General features: G+C 43.1%; 1 protein-coding gene across 3 annotated transcripts in view; it reads left to right on the forward strand.

The window, feature by feature from the left end:
- PRKCE (protein kinase C epsilon) overlaps positions 1-23,540 on the forward strand; it is a 534,912-nt gene that overhangs the window by 348,575 nt on the left and 162,797 nt on the right. The window lies entirely within an intron of this gene.

Genomic DNA, 23,540 nt, shown 5'->3' on the forward strand with positions numbered 1-23,540 from the left:
GGTAGATAAAGGTTCTCTCATACTTTGTGTCATCTCGTTGATGTCAGTGGGAGTTTTGCCCAAGGACTGCAGAATAAAGCCTAAATAAGCAGTTTTGTTGATAGAATATCAATTATTGTATCTGGTTAAAACCTTAAAAACATCTGTAACCTTAAAAAGTTCTTTTAAAATATTACATGTTCCAAATCATTAACCCCATTTAAGTCAATATAAATTTTGTCATTAATTTAAATGAGACCAGGATTTGTCCTTAGAGAAAATGCAATATTTAGACTTAAAATCTATAAATAAATAAATGTTTATATTTAAAATAAAATACTTGAAATTCAGTTATATTACTTACAGCTAAGTCTTGAGTTCAGGGTTCTTTTTCAGCAAAGGATGGCATTTGAATTCTTGAGGGAAAGTCATTGTTGGTGTAACTGTTAAAATAAGTGGAGTTAAACCTGGGAGAAATTAGCCCATTGTTCCTAATTCAAAGTCATTAAACCAATAGTAGGCATAACAAAAATCATACTGTCTAGTTGCATAGCAGAACCAAACATGTATATGCACAAATGAGTAGTTAAATGTTTACCTGGCTTATATATGAATTTGCTATGGCTTTATCTGCAATTGTGGTAATTAGCTGCATGCAATTATGGAATATCTGTGCCTAAAAGGTTTTTGAACAGAATTGTCAGGAAAAATTGTTAACTGAACAGTTGATTAAGAAGACAAGAAGTTTGGTTAGTGTGTTGTAGGAAAATTGTCAATAGTATCTAGATTACAGTTTTCAAATTTTCCATTAGCAGATTGTTGGCATAATCTCATAGTATTTAAAGTAGTGGCTTTTTCAGCCTTTCACATCTTCTGACACTAACACAAATAATGTGTTAGGAACATATGTGAAAAAAATCCAAATAAAGTTTATTTCTACCAAAGAGACTTCAAAGAATCTGAGGATCATTCTAATTTGAATGTCAGTTGAGTTTCAGAACGTTTGAACACACTACTCTTACAATAATAGATGAGGCATTTGGAGGAAATAGATTTCATCAACACAGAGAGATTTTCAAGACTAAGGGAGACCAGACCTCCTGAAATGTAAATAAATATACCGTCCTGCTGATACGAGTCATGTGACTGGGGAATGTTAACATCAATAAAGGCCAGTTTTGCATAAGGTAAATTATGCCACTGCTGTTCCCTCCCTGCTTCTATTGCTGATTTCCCTCCCTTTCCATTCCCAGCCCATACCGTCTTTCCCGTGACACTTCTGAATTGTATTCTTCCCGCTCTCCATTTCCAAGTGTAAGAGATTCACAAATTTGTCTATAGCTCCCACTGACATCCTCTCAGTCCTCTGTTCTCCTCCCACTTTGCTTCCACTCAGGCCATCTCTCCACCAAAGAGACTATTCAGAACTTCCCCTCTCTCAAGGGGAATAACTAGACTATATAACTAGACTAGTTATAACTTGAATGAACTGATCACTATGTAACTTGAGTTAACTAACTAGACACCTAACAAGTGTTGTTCCAAGACACAGTGAGATATATTTGGCTGTGATACAGTATCCTATGGGAAATAGTGGGACCCCCATTGGTTTATGTGGAACTTTAATCATGCATAGACATTGTGCTGACATTCTATACAGGGGTTGATTTCACTCAAATGTTATATTAGCAGAGAGCAAAAGTTGAGTTCGTAATTCTCACAAGAAACTGGAGTCTTTAAGAATTTAGCTTGTCCTGTTCAACAACAACAAAAAATACCATGTGACCTATGTGTCCAGTCAAAACAAAGCAACACATCTCAATAATGAAATATTACAAAGAACTGCTTGTGAACAATCTACAAAGGACTCTTTGTAGAAATTGTATATAAACATAATTAATACATCAGCAAAAATTGTAAACTGTTTGTGAATTGGGGGGGGGGGAAACAGCTATATTATTCACTGAATTATTTGCTCAGCTCCAATTAAAAAAACAGGTAGGAAAACAGTTCTTAAACAAGCACTGTGTACAATAAAAATAGCTTTGCTGAGACAAAGGCTTTTGCACAGTGGAGCCAACAATGTTTCAAACATAAGTGTTGGATTAATTATTTAGACTAAAATTGTCTGCAGTAGGAGATCAAGGTGCTGAGAACCTCAGAACGGGGCCCCACCATATCTTATTGCTCATACTGGGGAAGACTGGCATTATATTAATTGCCAAAGTACTTGATGGGTTTTTTCTGTATGTAACTTCATTTTATCTTTTATTCCCTTCCCCACAAAAATTAACGTTTCTAAAAAGTGGGAGCTTTCCCTTGCATGCTGTAAAGTGTAATTAAAACCGTGCAGACAGTGCAGAGAAGTTGCTCAGTACAGATTGCGTGGCAAGACACACTGTAGTGTTTGCCTTCATAATGTGGTGTTGTAGCCATGTTGGTCCCTTATATTAGAGAAGGTGGGTATGCTAATACCTTTGAATGGGCCATCTTTTATTGGTGAAAGAGACAAGCTTGCCAGTTTACACAGAGAAGACCTAAAGAAGAGCTCTGTATAAACTTAAAAGCTTGTCTCTTTCACCAGCAGAAGTTGGTCCAGTCAAAGATATTACCAAACCTACCTTGTCTCTTCATAAGGTAGACATTTTAATCTGTTCAGATATCCTTTTCATTAAGATGTTTTTCTAAATTATCTTATAGTCATCATTGATATATTATGGAAAATATTTTAAATTATTTTGGAAAGCCATGGGCCCAATTCAGGAACTATGCCAAGTGGATGCTAATACGGATATACACTTACATGTTAATATTGCTTTAACAATGCTTCTCGGTTTTGACTGGCACGTGTCAGACAGCCTCCCCACACAGATGAGAAGGCTGTCAGGAACATACATTGGGTCCGTAGCCTGCAGACATTTACACACATGCTTAACTTTAATCACATGAATAGTCCCATATGACTTCAAGATTGGAACCATAATCTGTAAAAGAGTCTCAACTGAGCAAATTATGTAAGTATGTGTTTTACTTTAAGCAAGTGCTTAAATCCATTGATATGAAAGCCAGGCACGTGTTGAAGTTCTTGGTGAATGGGGATGGGTATAAGCATGCGTTTTGCTGAACTGGGAGGCTAGCAGAAAATTAAAAGATGTTACCTGAAAACTTTTGTGAAACTCCCATCTGTTGTTCACACAGCTTATAAACTGAACAAATAATGCAGGGGGGGTTGTTGAATGATTTAATTCAAATAAAATCATGAAAGGAATTGCTCCTAACTTCCTAAAATACAACCTTTTGCAGCTGAATTTTTTTCATGTTTTGTCTCAAACCTAAAGGTAAACTTTTCTAAAAGATTGCTCAAAACCAGCTCAGTGTTTTGAAGTTACTTGAACATAGAATAAAATATGTTTTCAGTAGGAAATGTAAATGCTTGAATAATTTGAAAAATGAAGGATGCTAGATGCTTCAAATATGGTTTATTTTATAGACAGGTGATCAGACTAAATATGGTTTATTTTATAGACAGGTGATCAGACTAGATAATCGTCCCTTTTTGCCTTATAATCTATTAATTATACTGAGATGTTAGTTAACAACAAGACAATTTTGTAGAAAATTAGTTTTAACAGATGGATTTATGAATGTTAAAAGTCAGCTTTCTGGTGTATTTGCATTGGAGATTTTTCTTTCTCATGAATCTGAGAGTATAGTTATTCCCCCAAGCCCTCATGAGGTTAGTAACCATTATGCCCGTTTTATAAATGGGGAACTGAGGCACCAAGAGATGTTATACAGAAAGTCTGTGGCAGAGCTAAAAACTGAACACAGGTCTCATGAGTTCCAGTTTAGTGCCCTAACCACAACATCATCTTGCCTCTCTTCTGTACTGGAGTATTTCTCCAAGGATAGTATGTGTTGTTTCTAAAGAAAAATCTAGCAATTTAATGCATTTCTGCTATTCTGTTAGAAAATAGTGACACATTTTAATATGAATATGTAATGTGTGTGTATTTGTACATGTTTGTGCACGTGTCATATTTGTGGTTAAGAAATCTAGATTTGATAAAAAAAATTTCGAAGTCATTAGCTTGTACTTTGGGCATGCAGGAGTAATACAAGGAATAAAGAGGTGCTAGTAAGGTGGGGCGGCATAGGATACTGTGTACTTATTACAGATGGCATTAGCTATGATAAAAGCTTCATTAAAATGATGTGGGCAAGAGGAATAAACTGGCTAGTTTGAACTTCCATGCTATCTGTCATTTATAGATCATCATGTGACTCATTTAATACATACTTATCCGATTCATTGGTCTTCTGTGTTTGTTTTATAAACCGGGTTTCTAGAAGAGAAATTTCAGTAATTTAAACAATATATTTATTTCATCTTCAAAGTGCTTTATGAACATACATTAATATCAAGAACAGCCCTGCCATGGAAGTGTAATAAGTAGGCATTGTTATCTCCATTGTACAAATGGTAGCGATTAAGGCCAAAAGTGACTGCTAATTTTGGCTTCCTCAAATTTTAAATACCCAGCTTGACACTTTGAGTCTGGTTTTCAGAGGTGTCTAAAGTTGACACTCAAAATTAGTCGCCACTTTGGGAACTCAGTGACTTTCCCTGATGTGAAAAAAATGAGTCACTACCAGAGTCTGAATTAGAACTCAAGTTTCTGGCTCTTCAGTCCTTTTTTCAGACTGTTAGACCATGCTTCATCTGCTAATGGAGAATTTAGAGAAAAAATACTGGCTAAGATAATTTTGCCCATGTTTATTGGTAGGACTAGCAAGAAATATACACCAGATGGTGCAAGTATATGGTCCTACAAGTGTGGGTTTTTTTCTTAGTATGCGGGTAAGATTTTAGTCTTTCAGGAAATGCTGTGTTGTTGGTAGTTTTGTTATACAGATTTCCTTCAAGAGAATCTTGATAGCAGGGAGATTTCTAGAAAAGGGGATTTCCTGCATGCTGTTTTTGACTGCCTCTGTTCCAGGACAGGTGTGTCTATATGTGTAAATGAGACAAGCTAAACTTAGGGTTTTCCCAAACTCTGCACCACTGATTTCCCTCCACTGGGAAGGCAGCCTGCAGGACCCCAGAATTCTGCTACCACTCGACAGGGCAAATCTGATGTCAGAAGCAAGACATTAGTGTCAGAAGAAGGGGCAGCGCTGTTATCAGAAGAGGGGCATTAGTGTCAGAAGAAAGGTAATTAATGAAAGAGAGAGAGAGAAAAGAAAACCCTGACCTCAGAAAAGGGACAAGAGCCTGAGACAACATGAACTAGTGACTTTGCTATTGCTGTCGATTCTTATGTGGCAGGTAGTTGGATACTGGGATGAAAGATGACAGTATAAAACCCTAAGACAAACAGATAGTATCGTTTAGCATTCATATATTATGGAAGCGATTCCATTTTTCACCTTATCAGAGTATGCTCAGCAGGGATGTCAACTCACTCTGTGCAGAAGGCAACATCCTATTTTTAGTTATTGTCTGGAGGCCAGGTTAGAAAACTGAGAAGAACATACGACTTTCCATGTACAGCTGTGGCAATGGGAAGCTTGCACAAAGATCTGTGATAGGGTACAGCCTTTAGGTAGTTACTAACCTTTTTATTGTCGTCATTATGATCTGTGTAGTACCTTCTCATTGCATTCAGTACCCCTCAGTGGGAACACAAGTTTCCTTTCAGGACCACTGCTTTTTCTGACCTTTCTTTCTTCTCTTCCCCCATCCTCCTTTCTCTTTTTCCTCTCCTTCTTTCCTCAGTTAGTGGGTTCCCTCTGTTCTTTCCTCAGTATTTCCTACCCTCCACTACTCCTGTGTCCCACTCTCATGCTATCTGATAAAATGATCAGCATTGAAATAGTTAATGCTTACATTACTGTGTCATCATTTGGTTTTAGACCAACTTTGTGCTCCTTGTTAAATCTTTCAGGCTGTTACTCTAATGTAGCTTTCAAAATATCAACAGCCTCTTCACAGAAATGTTTCCCTTTGGCCAAATTGCATTATACATAGACATCCCCCAGTTTGCATTGAAGACATTCTTTTTAGCAGAACAATCTCGCTATTGATTGATACTCAGATTTCCTCTACAATTCACATGTTATGGAAGATTTACAATCAGCCCTACAGTAACTTCTCTTGGAACAGTAATTAATTACGTAAACAAATTAAGATCAGAGAAAACCAGGAAGGTTATTAACATGGACACTAAAAATTCTCCTCCCCAAGATGAGAATGGGCTTTTCCTACAGTGGTTAAGTGCTAAAAGCAATCTATCCTCTGCATGATACACAGTCCCTGAGCTAGACTGTAAGGCCTTTCATCTTTCCACATTCAGATCCCTCTCAAAGACCCACTCTGCTGTGCCACCTACTAGAAATCAGCCAACTAATAGTGGATGAGTCGAAAGACATCCCATTATAGACTATGCAGCTTTATTTTTTAAAATTACTTCACCTTCACTAGATTACATTGACCAGTTCGCTTGTATGTTGTACCATTCCCATACTGATTGTTTGTCTTAGGCCTGGTCTACACCTAAAATTTAGGTCGACCTAGATACATTGTTCAGGGTTGTGAAAAATTTCACATTCTGTGCAACGTAGTTAGGTCACCTAACCCCCATTGTAGGTGCAGCTAGGTTGATGAAAGAATTGTTCTGTCAACGTCTTAGAGAGGTGGGTTACCTACATTGATGGAAGAACTTCTTCTGTTGATGTATGGCAACCCACGCCTCTTCCCGCAGCTCCCATTGGCCAGGAACGGCGAACCGCAGCCACTGGGAACTGCGGGTGCCATGCAAATGTAAACAAACAATCTGGCAGCCCGCCAGTGGTTTACCCTGATGGGCTGCATGCTCACCACTGGTCTACACTACAGTGCTACAGTGGCACATTGCACTACCACAGCTTGCCATTGTCCGTAGACATACCCTTAGATTGTGAGCCCTTTGGTGTAGAAACCATTTCTTCCTTTGTGTTTGTACAGCTCCTAGCACATTGTTGTTGTTGCTGGAAGGATGTTCTTGTATTTAAAGCACTGACGTTTCCCATCCTTTGCCTGGCTTGTCTATTTAAACTGTAAGCTCTTTGTGGCAGGGGCAATCTCTCACCTACTACAAAGAGGCCCCTGATACCAGAAACAAAAAAAATAATTAGAATCTATGCCTTAGTTCTCTGACTGCTGACTAAAAATGTCAATATTATCAGGAAATTTGCATCCAAAAATTAGGGTTTGCTAAAAAATAAACATACAGAAATTAATACTAATGGAGATGGTATGTATTGTTATTTAAATGACAGTGCAAACCGGTTTTTGTTTGTTTAAATGTTTGTTTGTTTGTTTAAATATTCCCATGCAGTTTTCACAGTTCACACACTGCGGTATTGTGGATAGCATGAGAACCAGGAAGTGGAATGGACTAGTCTATTTTTATTCCTAAAAATGAAGTACTCAAAGCTGAACAGACAGTATAAATGGTGAAAAGTAAATAAGATTTTAAAAGCTCTTTATTTTTTTAATATAAGGTGGTATAAGTAACAAAGGTAATATTTTTTGTTTTGATGCATGATTTTTAGCCTGACAGAGTTCCTTTAAGAAGTAGCATGTTTGTAAGTGGGGAAAAAATAGTTCTTGATCATGTTAAAGAAAGTTTTTTCCCCCTTATGTTTATTTAACAGGCTAGTAAATGTCTTGTGTGATAATACCTCAGGGTGGTGTCATTTGAGATCTTCGGTGCAAATTAACCTCACTGGCTGGCCAGTTACATTTATCTGGGACAAATCAGAGGTTTCTAATCCATTTTACCTGGTATTCTTGTGCTTTGGTTGCTAAGCAGCTAAACTCATTATCCAGTAGTTGCTATATGGCTGTAATCTGTTTAGGACAAGTTTGCACTGCCCTATGTTACTGGTTAGTGTCAGATTAGAAATTTTGTATGGCTCAATTTTGTTATGCCTATGGCTTCAGTGGGATTGTGTATGTGTAACAGACCACTGGATTAGCCCCAGTAACTTTTAGATTCATCAGAGCTAAAATATTTTAACACAAGGTACATTAATACATTGAGCAGAGACAAATTTTCCACCAGTAAGTGTTAACTGTGTGAGAGGGTTGAATCAATGGTAAACATACAATATACAACAGATGTTACTGTACACACTTATATTGTTTTATTATTAGTTGGTTCCAACAGACTTATTCAAATCACAAGTGCAAACAAAATGAAGTTCACCTGCTCTGCAGATATTTCATGAAGTGCAAAGAGGTACAAAGGACTAATATCTAGTGATGACTCAGGCATCATACAGTGCAGAGAAACCCCGACAATCTGATGTAATAACATTGTGCTGAGTATGATACTTCAGGAATTACTTCGGGCTGTGTGTTTAATTTAGATATCCCAGAGACAGTAACACATTATGATTGTTTAGTGATCAGTGCATTGTTTAAAAGTAGATGTTGTGGCTGAGAATAGTCGGGATGGTAAAGTTGCTGAGTAAATACTGTAATTATTGTCTCTCATACACACAAGTTCCTGTGTCCGGCGTGGTGACCTGATTTTGGAAAACTTGCTGTTATGCTGCTTAATCGTTGTTAGCTGTTCTTGAAAGATTATTGAAGCCTGGTTAGCTCACTGAAGAGCCATTGTTCCCATTAGCCCTGTTAGTTTTACATTTCAAGACCCAGCTATCGGAGCAGTCAAACTCCCTCAGGGTCCATATCCATACTTAGTCCTGTAACTTAGGCTTTGTCTACATTAGCACTTTTGTCGGCAAAACTTATATCAGTCAGGAGTGTGGAAAACACCCCTCTCCCTGACTGACATAAGTTTCACCGACAAAAGTGCCAGTGTGGACAGCACTATATCTGCAGGAGATACTCATCTGCCAAAATAGCTACTGCTGCTCATTGGGGGTGGTTTAATTAAGCCGGCGGGAGAGCTCTCTCTTGCTGGCAGAGAGTGGCACACAGGAGACGGTACAGCTGTGCTACTGTAACGTCCATAGTGTAGACACAGCCTTAAAGAAGGCATCAGTCAAAAATATCTAAAAGCTTCTCTTTTTATGACAGTAAAGATTTTTATTTTGAGAATTGGATGCAGCACCCAAACTGAACAGGACTCTTTCACCACCCTTTTCAAATCCAAATCCATGACTTGCTTCTGGTGTGCATATGTAAAAGTGAGTGTTGCAGCTGCGGCTCCACATTTTGCTCTAGTAGTAACCTACTGGGGCCTTGTCCACACTTAGGAATAGCCCTGATTCAGCAAATGATGACCAGCTTTCACTATAGCTACGCTGGTATAGACAAGGGCAATCTAGGTTCTGCACTGATTTGAGATAATTAGGGTTCACCCTGGTTTACCTTTGTCTACATTTAGGAGTCAGCACTAGTGTAGCTATGCCAATTGCTGCTATACCTGAAGATTCACCATCTAGCTTGTCCAGTAGATTTTATACCAGAAATGATTGAGTGCAGACAGCAGCTTATTTGAGTAGCAGGAGGAGTCAAAAGTGTGTGGACCTACCTGCTTTCTACCTACAGACTGTAGAACTCTGCACACTTTCCCCATTGAGAAACACATTACCACTCCTGTTGAGCCATGTCTGAGTACAGATGCATTTTCAGAATACCACCCACAAGCTTTACCAACATTTTTCCGCCAAAATTGTCTGTCTTGTATACCCTGCTTTGGCAGAGATCAAAGGAGACAAGGGTGCCGTCTTCCAAAAATGGGCAAATGTCGTAGTGAGGTTTGTAGGGAGTGCAGAACTTGAATACACGTCTGTTGCAGAATCCACATTCCCTTGCAGACTCTGTGATGTGTTGCCTTCACTTCAATCGTGTGACTATTTTAATGATCATTTTTGTTTGTTCCTCATGAAGTGTTTTTAAATTGACATGTTTGTATGAATGGTGCAATTGTTCTCAACTGGGAGGAATAATTTAATAATGCTGGTTTAAATAAATCCAGTGTTTAGGGCCGATTGTGTTTTTTAAGCTGTTTGATACATTTCACGGTGGTACTGAGAAGGATGAAGATGGTTCATGTTGTAACAGGAGCCTCTGCAAGAGTTCTGGTCTACTCTTTTGTCACAAGTCTGGCTGGGTGGTGTGTGGAGTTACCAGGGACAAAGAACCTCTCAAATAATACATCCACAGGGGGAGGTCAAGGGAGCAGGGAGTGCCACTGCCAAAACAACAGCCAAGAGTGCTGATGTTCCACTCCCGCTCCCCCTCCTCCTGTGTGTGAAGACACCTTAGCTTTCAGGGTCCATTCAGTGGGAGAGACCCTGGAAGCACGGTGGGGAGGGAGCAGACCCATGACTCTGGTGCTTGCCCCGCCTTTCTGACCCCAACCTCTCTCACTTCTAGAAGTGAGTTTTCCTCACAACCATGCACATTGCACATATCTACCAGATACTATGGGCTATCATACTGGTGTCTGTCGTTGGAGGCCTTCTGCCACTAAAGCATGTAATTAAGTAGTAGGCCCCTGTGTGTGCTGAGGGAATGTGCACAGAAGCAAATATGCCCAGCAGCACTAGATGCGGAGGTCTCTGAGTTACTACAGAGAATTCTTTCCCAAGTGTCTGGCTGGTGGGTCTTGTCCACATGCTCTGGGTCTAACTGATTGCCATATTTGAATTTGGGAAGGAATTTTCCCCTGGGTCAGACTGGCAGAGACCCTGGGGGGTTTTCACCTTCCCCTGCAGCATGGGCCACAGTTCGCTTGCAGGTTTACACTAGGGTAAATGATGGATTATCTGTAACTTGAAATCTTTTAAACCATGATTTGAGGATTTCAGTAACTCAGCCAGAGGTTACGGGCCTATTACAGGAGCCAGTGGGTGAGATTCTATGGCCAGCAATGTGCATGAGGTCAGTCTAAACGATCTTGATAGTCCCCCACACCATGCAAGCTGCATAGCACGCCTACCTGCTAGGAGTACCTAGCACCACTGGCAGCATTAACACTCCCTGAATCCTCCCACTCGGCGCATGCAAAATCCAGATTGTGGCTGGAGGTCTCCTTCCCCATGTGTACCCACATAGGGCTATTCACTGTTTGGCTCTAATGTAGGCTGCATGAAATGTATCTGTAACAGCAAAGCCCATTACATTAACTGAAGCATGGAAAACTGATGCTGACCTAGGTATCTGTCAGGTTATCATTTATGCCTTACTAATTCTTTAAACCATGCTGAAAGAGCCACTGTTTTACTTGAGTGATTTGAGAGAGAATGTTTTACCCAATGTTTGTTAGCTGCTGCTCTTACAAGTAAACAACTACATCACCCTGTAGGAAGACACCGGAAAAAGGAAACTGTACATGAAGATCTGATTCTTCTGCAGCTTCTTTCCAAATGCAGGATTAGTTTGGGCACTTTATTACTTTTTTTTTAACAGCAGCAAGCTCAGTAAATGATAATTATACACCAGAGTATTTCATCATGGGAAAAAGAGTTGAATCTGCAAAACATTCATTTTTTGCATCTTCATCTAAACCTCCACTGCACTGGGTTGTTGTTTTTTAAATCTCTCACAAAGTAATAATTCTAATTTTTAGGTTTATCACACACTTCACATTTCCATGGGTCAGAATGAATAATTCTGGGTTTGAGACTTGATAGTTTTCTGTACTCTGTATGTTACATACTATGGTCCAAATTCAGCTAGGGGATACTTTACACTTTCTATCTGCTTCTCAGTGTGTAGCTTATACCTGCATAGACTCACTTATACACAAGTGGAGCGGGTGTTAGCTAGTGGAAGGGAGTCCAACTGATACCACTTTATATGTCACTTCTGAATTTGGCCTATGCATTGTTCCCATCATATGAGATGCCGTAACTCTGGTAACATGACTGAGCTTCTAACGTGCTACCGGTACATGCTTTGTATTCTTGATGGAGGCAGGGTTGATTCTTATCTAATATTTTATTCCAATATATTACGAGTCAAATTTGTGCCTCACCTCTGTGCTGGCACCTGTGTACGGTGGAATAAAAAGGGCATAAGGAGCCCCTTTGTACAGGCATGGAATGGCAGGGCACAGGCAGTCTTTAAATTCAGGGAGCACCCAGAGCAATGATGACCTCCTCAAAGGGATGGCAAAGATGCAGATCCATAATCCCACTTCACCAGCCACGAGTGGAGGGAGAACAGATGCTTCTGTTCTATTCAGGTTCTTATACTGCGCTCATCATCGTGGTGTCTGAGTGCCTTCCAGTACAGCATTAAGCACTGTGACTACACGTCTGTCATGCGGTGTTCTCTCGTCCTCTCCCCAAGGTGAGAAGGATATGCAGTGGAGTGTCTTGCTATGCTCTGGAAGAGAGGTGGTGTCAGTTGTGTTCCGTCTCTTTTCCCTGGAAGCACTGAGCCTCCACACTGCCTCTAATGCAAGACCAGGCCTAAGAGGCACAGTCAGTCCGTTAGGCTACACCTACATTGCAAGCCGGGGAGCTGGTGTAGATGTACCTGTGCAGGCTGTGCTATCTTAAATCTAGTTAGCTTGTTAAAAATATCAGTGAGGATGCAGTGGTGTAGGCTTCAGCATGAGCTATAGAAGCCTGCTTGGCCTTTCTGGATATATAAATGCATTGCTAGCCCATGCTGCCATGTCCTTACTGCTATTTTTAGTGAATTAACTAGATTACAGCTAGCATGGGTAAATCTACACAAGATACAAATTATACCCCCTGCTGCAGTGTGGACATAGCCTTAGAATGCAACCCTAAGAATACACAGAGATGCTGTATGTACATTAATATAGTTTCCACTACTAGTGTGACAGGGTAAATGGTAATGTTCACAATGTTGCCAGGATACCATATCTTCCTCATATAAAATATAGGGACATATTGTCATTCACACTTCCTGGTGTCTACTCCTAGAAAACTGCAAAATAAGTAAACAAAAAGAAATCATTAGGAGCTGAACAAACCAGTCACTTATGAACTCCTTCTGATGCCTGATGCTGCACCCCTATGGACTGGTCTGTTATGTCATTGTTAGAGCTCAAGATTGAGAGTCCGAGGTTCTCGATTCTACTCTTGGGTCTTGAACTCACTCGCTGTGTGATCTTGGGTGAGTCACTTAATTTCTCTGTTCCTCACTTTCCACAACTCCTAAAAATGGTGAATAACAACATCTCATGGGGGAAAGGGGAAGCTTGTAAGTTTTAATTAACGTTCTTTGTGGTCCTAAGAAGCACAAAACATTATTTAAATATGGAGAGAACTTAATATTGTCTCAGAAAATATCCCAGTAATTTTGCTAGTATATTATAGCTTACAAAACTGCTGTAATTATTTCCCAGAGAAGAGAAATTCTCCATTTAATTTGCCTGCAATCTTTCTCCTCCTACACACAGTAGCATAAATATTTCATTTCTACTGAGTCATGTGTACTAATCCATTTCTTCCTGCATCACACAGTGTATTCAGTACTCGTGTCTTTTTTCCCAGGCACAGTAACTTTCTTTCCTGTGTGTAATTTTTTAACTTTACAACCAACCACACTATTTTGTATTATAATAATATCATCAATTGTAAGAAAATGACTCTACATTTAAAAAAGATATATTTTAAGTGAATTTAGTGCTTGTGGAAGGCACTACAACCCTGTAATAAGCCCTCTTTTATACATAGAACAGGTACAGCCCAAACGGTGGCTGTACAAATTTTCCCGCACAGTTTTTCAGCATGTCTGAACCCTGACCTGGAGAATGAGAGTGAGCAGGTCAGTCTCCATACTCATTTTGTCCTTCAATCCTTCTGAGACCAAAAAACAAGTGTAATATTGATTTGAGGGATGTAGACACCTTTCTGTTAGGAACTAGACTAACACCTCCTACTGTCTTCACACAGGCATCCAAATAGATGTCAGATAACTATCAACTTTTGATTTGAACCAACTATAAAACTTGACAGTACACAAATTTGGCTATATTCTAAATATGCCATTGAGCTGATTGAGAAATTGTTCTAGTAGCCACTGAAACTTCCGTACAACAGGTAGAAAGGCTGAAGAGGTCCATGCTATCCGTTTCCATGAAACAGTTCTGCTAAAGAAATCCCTTCAAAGTGATGAAAACTGTTGAATTCAAATATTTCAATAGGTCAGTGGTTTAGTCAAAGATCTTGAAACATTTTTGTCTCCTGTTTTATTTCCTCAGTAACAGCTACATTGAATTAGCTACAGAGAAATTTCTCTCCCTGCAATACTGATTACAAAAAAGGACCAAATTGTTCCCTCAATTGCACCAGTTGACTTCAGTGGGTTTTGACTCATGGCAGGATTTGGCCCAATGTCTCCTGTTGTCTGACTAATTCACAGTAGTGAATAGCCAGTATTTTCAGCTGTGAGAACCATACGCTTTGCCAAGAATTAATCATGTACTGGAAACAGGAAAGTATGGAAAATAAAGTAGTTATAATTAATGCTTTTAAAGGTCACTGTTGCATTTATAGAACTAGAAATGTCCAGTAGGTAAAGAGAGCAATAGATAATCGCTTTGAATAGGTATGGAGAAAACGTGGCTCAGAGTAACTCATGTTTACTGTACAAGTAAAGTAAATGAGCATGTGATATTTACCAGCTTACTGGATATTTACAAAGATCTGTGCTTTTGGGAAGGATTATGATAAAGTACTAAACTGGAAACATTATTTGTGGACTACAGATTTTACATAGATTTATCAGTTTTCACTAATTCTTTATATGCCTGTCCTTTCTATGTTGGCTCATATATGTATGAAATCTATTGCTTGACTTCATTTTGCCAAAAGAGGTTACAAGAGATTAGTGCAGAGTACAGGAGAAAAGGTAATACCAGGTTGATTACATGAAAGAGAGAATGAGACACATTCTACAGCAGAAATGTGTAGGGTAGAAACTGTATAGAAGCAAAAATGTGTAAGAGTCCTGATCATACTGGGATTGGACACTTCACAGTTTGAAGGGAAGAAAACCAATTAAAATCACACCTGCAAACAAAAAAATCCCATAATACAATATAAATGCTAATGCAGTGTTCCTAATTGGTTCCTTGCATATTATTTCTTCAGATGTTGCTTTTAGCATCAGGAATCTTCCAATGACCATGGCTGCATTTTCTCTTTTCCCACACTCTAAAGAGATAACGTTGAATCTATCTGAGCAACTGGAAATAGCATTATCTAAAGTACAGTCATGCTTCTGCAAAAAGGCCAGGATTCCCAATGGATAGTGTGACATACACTTCCGTGATGGATCATCAAGGATAACATGTACCAAAATGTTTTGCATATTGTAATAAGGATAAATGACACATACCTCCTGTGCTAGAACTTCCCTCAGATTATGGTTACTGTCCCTAAGAGATTAGGATCCAAAGAAAGATGTCAGACTTGCAGCATGCTGTGCTTTCCCATCAGGGATGTAAATAGTGAGCCATAGCTGGCAATGTCATGCCACAGCCAAAAGGGCATCATGCATAATGCATTAGACTGCATTGAGAAACATGCCACACAGTGATGTCAGTCCCCTTTCAGATTTTGTCTAAATTTTCAATCTGCAGTGTTCTCCCATTGAAATTCTGAAGCAGAGATAAATTAAAGAATATTTATAAACTTATTTCAGCAATTTATTAAAATTTATAATATTATTTCAGCAATAATTAAATTATTTATTATTATTAAATGAATTGTCTACATCTTCTCTTTTGTGGTTGAAAACAACTACCTGGACTATATTGAGGAGTGTAATCCATTTATTGGTTTATAGACCTGTTCTGGTGCTTGCTCATGTCAATTCCATTCTAGGTGTGCACGCACCCACATGCACGGTCGTCAGAGATTTTTGCCTTAGCGGTATCTGTAGGGCCGTATCCATAGCTCATGTGCTGGTATTTAAGATGCCGCCAGCCCTTCACCCTCTCAGTTCCTTCTTACCGCCCATGGTGGTTAGTCGGAGTGCCTTTCCTTGCTTAGCAAGGGCTATCGGTTTCGTCTTCTGACTTCGAGCCTTAAGGTCTTGTATATAGTTGATTCTTTAGTAGTTAGTGTTAAGAAGCTGTTAAGTGTAGATAGTAACAGGGCTGCCCAGAGGTGGGGGGCAAGTGGAGCAATTTGCCCTGGGCCCTGCAGGGGCCCCCATGAGACTATAGTATTCTATAGTATTGCAACTTTTTTTTATGGAAGGGGCCCCCAAAATTGCTTTGCCTCAGGTTCCCTGAATCCTCTGGGCTGTCCTTGATAATAATTAGTAGTCAGAGTCCCAGTGGGTGGGGCATGCTCCAGTCTCCCGGGTTTAAGCCCTGCGCTGTCTGTAACAGGCCTATGCCTGTAAGTGACCCCCACAGCAGCTAACTCAAGTGCTTGGAGAAGGCACCCCATAAAAGACAAGTGCCGCATTTGTAAGAACTCTCGGCCCCACACGCAGAAAGAGCAGAATATTTGGTTACAGGCTCTCCTCATGGAGTCTGCCCTCCGTCCAGCCTCCAAGCCGTCCTGGCAGGATTCACCGAGCACCTCAGCGTTGGTGCAAAGTGCACCCCCGGCACTGGGCTCTGCCCAGAACCATTCCCCATCACTGCTGCCTAAAAAGAAGGCGAGGAAGCTTCCTGGTGCCGGGAAAAAAGAGCCAGGTGTCATCAGTACCATCTCCAGTACCCCTGGCACCAACATCGATCCCCTCATTACCAATACCAGTCTCCTCGCTCCGGGCACCAGTCCCTGATGACTATGGTCTCCAAACAGACCCAGGTGTCGATGGCCCCATTGTGGTCTCTGGAAGGAGATTCTTCTGGCACAGAAGGGAGGTCACATTGACAGCATCGGCGCAGTGGCAGCCCGGCCAGTGGCTGTTGCAATGGCCTTGTTGGAATGTATGGGGAATGCCAGTCATGGCTATGCCCCCTTCACTCCGCTCGCCTGCCGCCGCCTTGGAACAGCAGCTGCCAGCACCGATGGCACCAGGCTTGGTGCAAGAGGCACACCTGGAGGCTGAGGCAGAGGAGGCTGTACCCACTCCTAAGCCTCCCTCCTCCTTGGGGAAGAGAACCAGGGCCCTCCACTGGTGGTACAGTCCTCATCTTCATCCCCGGACAAGGCAGTCACAGGTCCCTCCAGGGCCAGCCTGCCAGATGATTTCAAAGACCACCAGGCACTGCTTTATCAGGTGGCCAAGAACTTGGGCTGGAAGTTGAGGAAATGGCTGAGCAGGTGGACACCCTGTTTAATGTCCTATCAGCCTCTACCCCAACCCATGTGGCACTACCAGTGCGTGGCAGGGTCTTCAAGATTGCCAAGCCTGTCTGGCAAATTCTTTCCTCCATCCCTCTCACTTCAAAACAGACTGAAAAGAAGTATTTTGTCCCGGCCAAAGGGTTTGAATACCTTTATACCCACCCTCTGTCTGGCTCGCTGGTGGTCTCGGTGGCCAATGAAAAGGAAAAACAGGGCACTGCAGCTTGACCCTGAAAAATGAATAGGCCAAACAACATGACTTGTTTAGGAGGAAAATTTATTCCACGGCCAGTTTACAGTTTCATGTGGCAAACCACCACGTCCTCTTGGGCAATACAACTTTAACTTATGGGTCACCCTCCGTAAGTTCAAGGAATCCCTCACGCAGGGTTTGGTTCAAGAGTTCGATACCCTGGTAGAGAGGGGCATCGCGATGCGCCAGGTGCTCCCTCCAAACAGTGCGGGATGCGGCCATGAGCGGTGGGTGAACTGCGGACTTGGGGAGGCTAGTCCCCAGCTGGCCCACCCTTTCTGCCTGGGGCTCTGCCCCTCCTGCCCCTCTTTCCCTGCCAGAGCCCAGAGCTCCCCAAACCCCGGAGCGGCTTGAGGCAGAATGAGCACCTCTTACTATTGCAAGGCTGCAGCTCTGAGGCCCCACCCCTGTCCGGAGCTGGGTCAGCTGTGGGGAGCTGGCCAGGTGGAGGGTCCACCATGGTCCCCCACAGCTCCCTGGGCTCCCTGGCCAGGCTACATGCTGGCCTGGGCGGGGGGAGGGGTAGTGGAGCCTTGGGGGAAGAGGAGGGTAAGGGGTTGGGGTCTGCTCCAGTGAACAATGAAAAAGCTGGAGGGCTATGGCCCCCTGGCTCACCATCCCCCAGTTCCGGCACCACTGGCCTGGGACTTGGCCACATGGGAAAGAAGAGCCCTGGCGGGAAGTGGGAGGGGGCCTGGGGATGGAGTGTGGGCGGGACCACACAGGAAGTTTGGGTAGGCTGAGCCTTCCCCTGCCTTTGATACCTGCCACCCATGGATGTGGCGGACTCAGCAGTCAGGGTGGTCATGTTGACGGTAGGGATGAGGCGTAGCTCCTGGCTTCAGACCGCCGGACCTTCCCAGGAGATGCAGACCTCCATTTGAGACCTCCCCTTCCATTGGAATGGTCTCTTTTCCGACCAGACGGATACGAGGCTGCATGAGCTGAAAGACACCAGGGCTAGTGTTTGCTTGCTGGACATGCATACGCCACAGTCGGCACACAAGCAGTTCCGTCCGCCCCCACCACCAAGGCCTTGGCAGCCTCATTTGGGGTCTGCAAGGAGAAGGGACAGAGACACTGGTTTTGGTTGTCGCAGCCCTTCTGCCTCCTGATCACCTGTGCAGCTTGGCCCAGCAAAACATTCCAGAGGCCAGAGTACTCATTTTGATGGCGCGCTCAAGAGCAACACCCTAGTCAATCCCCCGGATCCACCTTATTCTTTCCTCAACTGCCTTGCTCCTACCATTTGGCCTGGTCACAGGTCACCTCAGGACGAGTACTGGACTTAGTATCTCGGGGCTATACCCTGCAATTTTCAGCTGCCCTTCCCTCCCACCCCCTTCTTCCCCATCTTTCTTCAGGGACCCTTCTCATGAGCAACTCCTCCTTCAGGAGGCTCAAGAACCTCCTGTGCCTGAGGGCAGTAGACGAGGTCCCTTAGAACATGAAAGGAAGGGGGTACTACTCCCGCTACTTCCTAATCCTGAAGGCAAAAGGGGGCCTCAGATCCATACTGGACCTGCATCACCTCAACAAGTCTCTCAAGAAGTTGAAGTTTCGCATGGTTTCCCTGGCCTCCTCTCTGGATCCGGGAGACTGATACGCCACCCGCGATTTAAAAGACTCATATTCCCAGGTCACAGGCGTTTCCTCAGTTTCATAGTGGGTGGGCACCATTTTCAATTTACAGCGCTGCCCTTTGGCCTGTCATTGGCCCCAAGGGTGTTCACAAAATGCATGGTGCCAGTGGCATCTTACCTGAGACATCAAAGGGTCCAAATTCTCTGGTATCTTGACAACAGGCTCATCAAGGGCAGGTCTCAGGAGCAAGTGCAGAGGAGCCTCAGTCTGGTGTGTTCCACCTGCCACAATCTAGGCCTGTTAATAAACAGAAAAAAGTCCACCTTAACACCAGTCCAGTTCATCGGGGTTCATTGGAGCAGTTCTCAACTCCATGCAAGCCAGAGTTTTCTCTGGAGTCACATTTTTAGGCCATGTCAGACCTGCTCTCCCATTTGAAGAACCACTCGCTCACTATGGCCCATACCTACCTGTGACTGATGGGCCACGTGGTTGCATGCACATATGTGGTCAGCCATGCTTGGCTCTATCTACGGCCTCTGTGAGCATGGCTTTCCTCAGTCTACATCCCAAACAGGCATGGCCTGGACTGAGTAGTCAAGGTGCGGGATCACATCCTTTCATCCCTGGATTTGTGGTTGGATCCCGAATTGGTTTTGGAGGGAGTCCCCTTCACAACCCCGTCCCTGTCACTGACCCTGGTCTCCAACACCTTGGATCTGGGCTCGGGAGCCCACTTGGGCGAGCTCAGCACTCAGGGCTGCTGGCTATGGAATGATCTAGTCCTTCATATCAACGTCAGGGAGCTCAGAGCAGTTTGCCTGGTCTGCCAGGCTCTCTTGCCCCGACCTGAAAGGACAATACTGCCACGATGTATTACATCAACAGGCAGGGTTGTGCCAGGTCTTCGACCCTTTGTCAGGAGGCGCTCAGCCTTTGGGGCTTTTGTGTGTGGCATCTCATTCATCTGGTAGCCGCCCACCTACCTGGCACCAAGAACATCTTGGCAGATCACCCCAGCAGGTCCTTCTCATCTTGCCACAAATGGTTGCTCCATCCAGAGGTGGCCAGCATAATCTTCCAGAGGTGGGGAACTCCCCAGATCGACCTGTTTGCGTTCAGGCAGAACAGAAAGTGCCACGTGTTCTGTTTGATCCGGTGGATGGACCGGGGCTCCCAGTCAGATGCCTTTCTCATTCCTTGGTTGGGGGGGACTGATATATGCCTTTCCGCCAGTGCTGTTGATTCACAGGGTCCTTGTGAAAGTCAAGCAAGACATGGTAACAATTATCCTAATAACCCCCGCATGGCCTTGCCAGCACTAGTTTGGCACGTTGCTGAGCCTATGGCAGCTGACCTGCTACAGCTGCCCCTTTGGCCAGATCTGCTGTCCCAGAACTATGGCATCTGTTGCACCTGAAACTGGCAGCGCTGCACCTGGCAGCTTGGCTACTGCATAGCAAAGCATGGATGAACAGGCATGCTTGACCCATGTTCAGCAGGTCTTGCTGGGCAGCAGGAATGACCTACCTGCATGACCTACCTGGCCAAGTGGAAAAGGTTCACGTGTTGGGCCTTGGGACAGCGTATCTGGGCCGACCAGGCCTTGCTACAGGACATCCTGGATTATTTGCTGCACCTCAAGCTCCAGGGTTTTTCCCTCCCTTTGATCAAGGTTCACTTGGCTTCCATTTCAGCATTCCATCCTCCATTCCAAGGCAGGTCTATCTTCACCCATCATGTGACGGCACAGTTTTAAAAGGGTCTGGAGCGCCTCAAACCACATGTCCGGGACCCGGTCCCCCCCAGGACCTGAATTTTGTACTATCAAGGCTCATGGGGTCTCCCTTGAGCCTCTGACTTCCTGCTCTCTCCTGCTTCTCTCCTGGAAAGTTTCGTTCCTGATCGCGATAACGTCGGCCTGCAGGATGTCTGAGTTCAGGGAGCTCACCTCGGAGCCGCCCTATAAGGTCTTCTACAAGCACAATGTCCAGCTGTGACTGCACCCAACATTTCTGCCCAAGGTCTTTTCCCAGTTTTATACTGGCCAGGACATATGCTTACCCGTTTCCTTCCAAAGCCTCATGCATCAGATGAGGAACATACTCTACATACCCTGGATGTCACAGGGGCTCTGGCATTCTCCATAGATATTACGAAGCCGTTCCGTAAGTCAACACAGTTGTTTGTTGCGGTGGCAGACAGGATGAAAGGTCACCCAGTGTGTGCACAGAGGATTTCGTCCTGGATCACGGCCTGCATCCGCTACTGCTGTGAGCTGCTGAAGGTGCCTCTGCCAGCAATTGTGATTGCTCACTCAACTAGGGCATCTTCGGCAGCCTTCCTGGCACAAGTACCGACCACTACCTGGTCATCCATCCACATGTTCACGTCTCATTATGCGCTGACCCAGCAAGCTTGAGACGATGCTGGCTTTGACAGGGCAGTGCTGCAAGCTGCAAGACAGTGAACTCCGAGCCCACCTCCATTGGCACTGCTTGTGAGTCACCTAGAATGGAATCAACATGAGCAGGCACTCGAAGAAAAAACTGATGCCCACCTTCTCATAACTGTTCTCAAGATGTGTTGCTCATGTCCATTCCATTACCCACCCTCCTGCCCCTCTGTCAGAGTTGTCAGCAAAAAGGAACTGAGAGGGCGTAGGGCCAGCAGTGCCTGATATATGGCTGGCCCTACAGATATTATTAAGGCAAAAATCTCCACTGACTGTGCACGTGGCCTCCCACACACCTAGAATGGAATGGACATGAGCAACACATCTCGAAGAACAACAGTTATGAAAAGGTGGGCAACTGTTTCTTACCCAGGGTTTTCAGGACCCAAAGCAGTGGTAACTTTACTGTTTCTCTCCCGGTGGTGTCAGGAATAAATCAATGGGAGCACAGCTCATCTGTTTGATACAAACCAGGGCGCTTTCACCTAAAACTACTTTTTTATTAGGTCTCAAGTGCGCATGCACATACATACTGTGTGTGTGTGTGTGTGTGTGTGTGTATGTATAACAGTAGGTTCAGAGTATTCCAAACCTTTAGTTATCCAAAAAGTCTTAAATGGTTTTGAGGACTCAGCAGCCAGCCTTCTGGGGGGGCTCTTCCTTCCATCTAGCTGCTGGGGAACTTAGGTGTCAAATCCTCACCCAGAGGAAAGTCTGCTCCAAAGCACTCTTTCTAACTAAACTTTTTATAAATTTTCTCCAAAGCACATAACTCATAATAGCCTCTAACAGACTAACAATTTCCCTAGCAACAGCCAATAACAATTCATTATTCTCCTTATCAGCAAAGCATTTCTAATCATAACAACAATAAAACGTACATGTTAAAGGCACCTAAAACCAAGGTCGCTGTCCAAACATTCCTACTATTTTCATGGACCCTTCACTTCTTGTCCCAACCTCCCATTCTGATAACAAAACTGCAAACATGCAGTTACCAGACTAACACGGCTACCCCTCTGATACTTACCTTGCCATTCAGGGCCTAAGATTATCCTAACTATGTGATGTTGGGTTTTCTGGTGACAGTGGCTGAACACACAAGATGGCTGACTTCAGTGCTGTTGAATTCTGGAGTTATATACCCACAGTCCCTTAGTAAGGAGCACAAGTCCTGAAAGATAAATTAAATGACATTGCCTAGGCAGGTGAGGAGGCCCAAATGTGTTGTTTTTCAAAAGTGTGTAAAGTAAAAACAGGGAGGATATGGACAGAAACCATGTATTTCTGAGGACATACAGGCTTCAGAATGATCCTTCTGATGCATTTAGCTCCAGTACCTCTCTTTGGTCTCACTCACTCTTGAGTAACTTGGACAGGCAAAGCGTTCTTATTAACACAAGATGCTCTATCTTAGAAATATAGGGGTGGAAGAGACTTGATAGGTCACCAGCCCCCTGAACTGCAGCAGGACCATGTAAACCTAGACCATCCCAGACAGATGTTTGTCCAACCTGTTTTTAAAAAACTCCAATGATGGGGATTATACCTCCCATGGAAACTTATTCCAAAACGTAACTACCCTTACAGCTAGAAAGTTTTTTCTCATATCTAACATAAATCTTCCTTGCTGAGATTAAACCCTTTACTTCTTTTCCTACTTTCAGTGGATGTGGAGAACATTTTATCACCAACCTCTTTATAACAGCCCTTAATATAGCCACTGTGCTTGTGCAGTTCAAGAACAAGTGCTTTAATGACAACTGCTGTACTCCAAGACCATAGGAAAGTCATCTTATGCAGCATTTCTGGCATAACCAAAGACAGGGAGATGATGATGTAGTAAGAATTCTTGATCAAAAAGGTTTGGCAGGGCTTTAAATTGGAATCTGAACTTCGAGGAGCTTAACCAAATCCAACTTTTGGAAGTTTGCCTACCATGAATTATCAATCTGTGGGAAAAATTAAGAAAGTGTTGTTGCTGGGTGACATGCCCAGGGAGATTATCTGCTT

Source organism: Mauremys mutica, chromosome 3 (genome assembly GCF_020497125.1).
Source record: "Mauremys mutica isolate MM-2020 ecotype Southern chromosome 3, ASM2049712v1, whole genome shotgun sequence".
Taxonomy (NCBI): Eukaryota; Metazoa; Chordata; order Testudines; family Geoemydidae; genus Mauremys; species Mauremys mutica.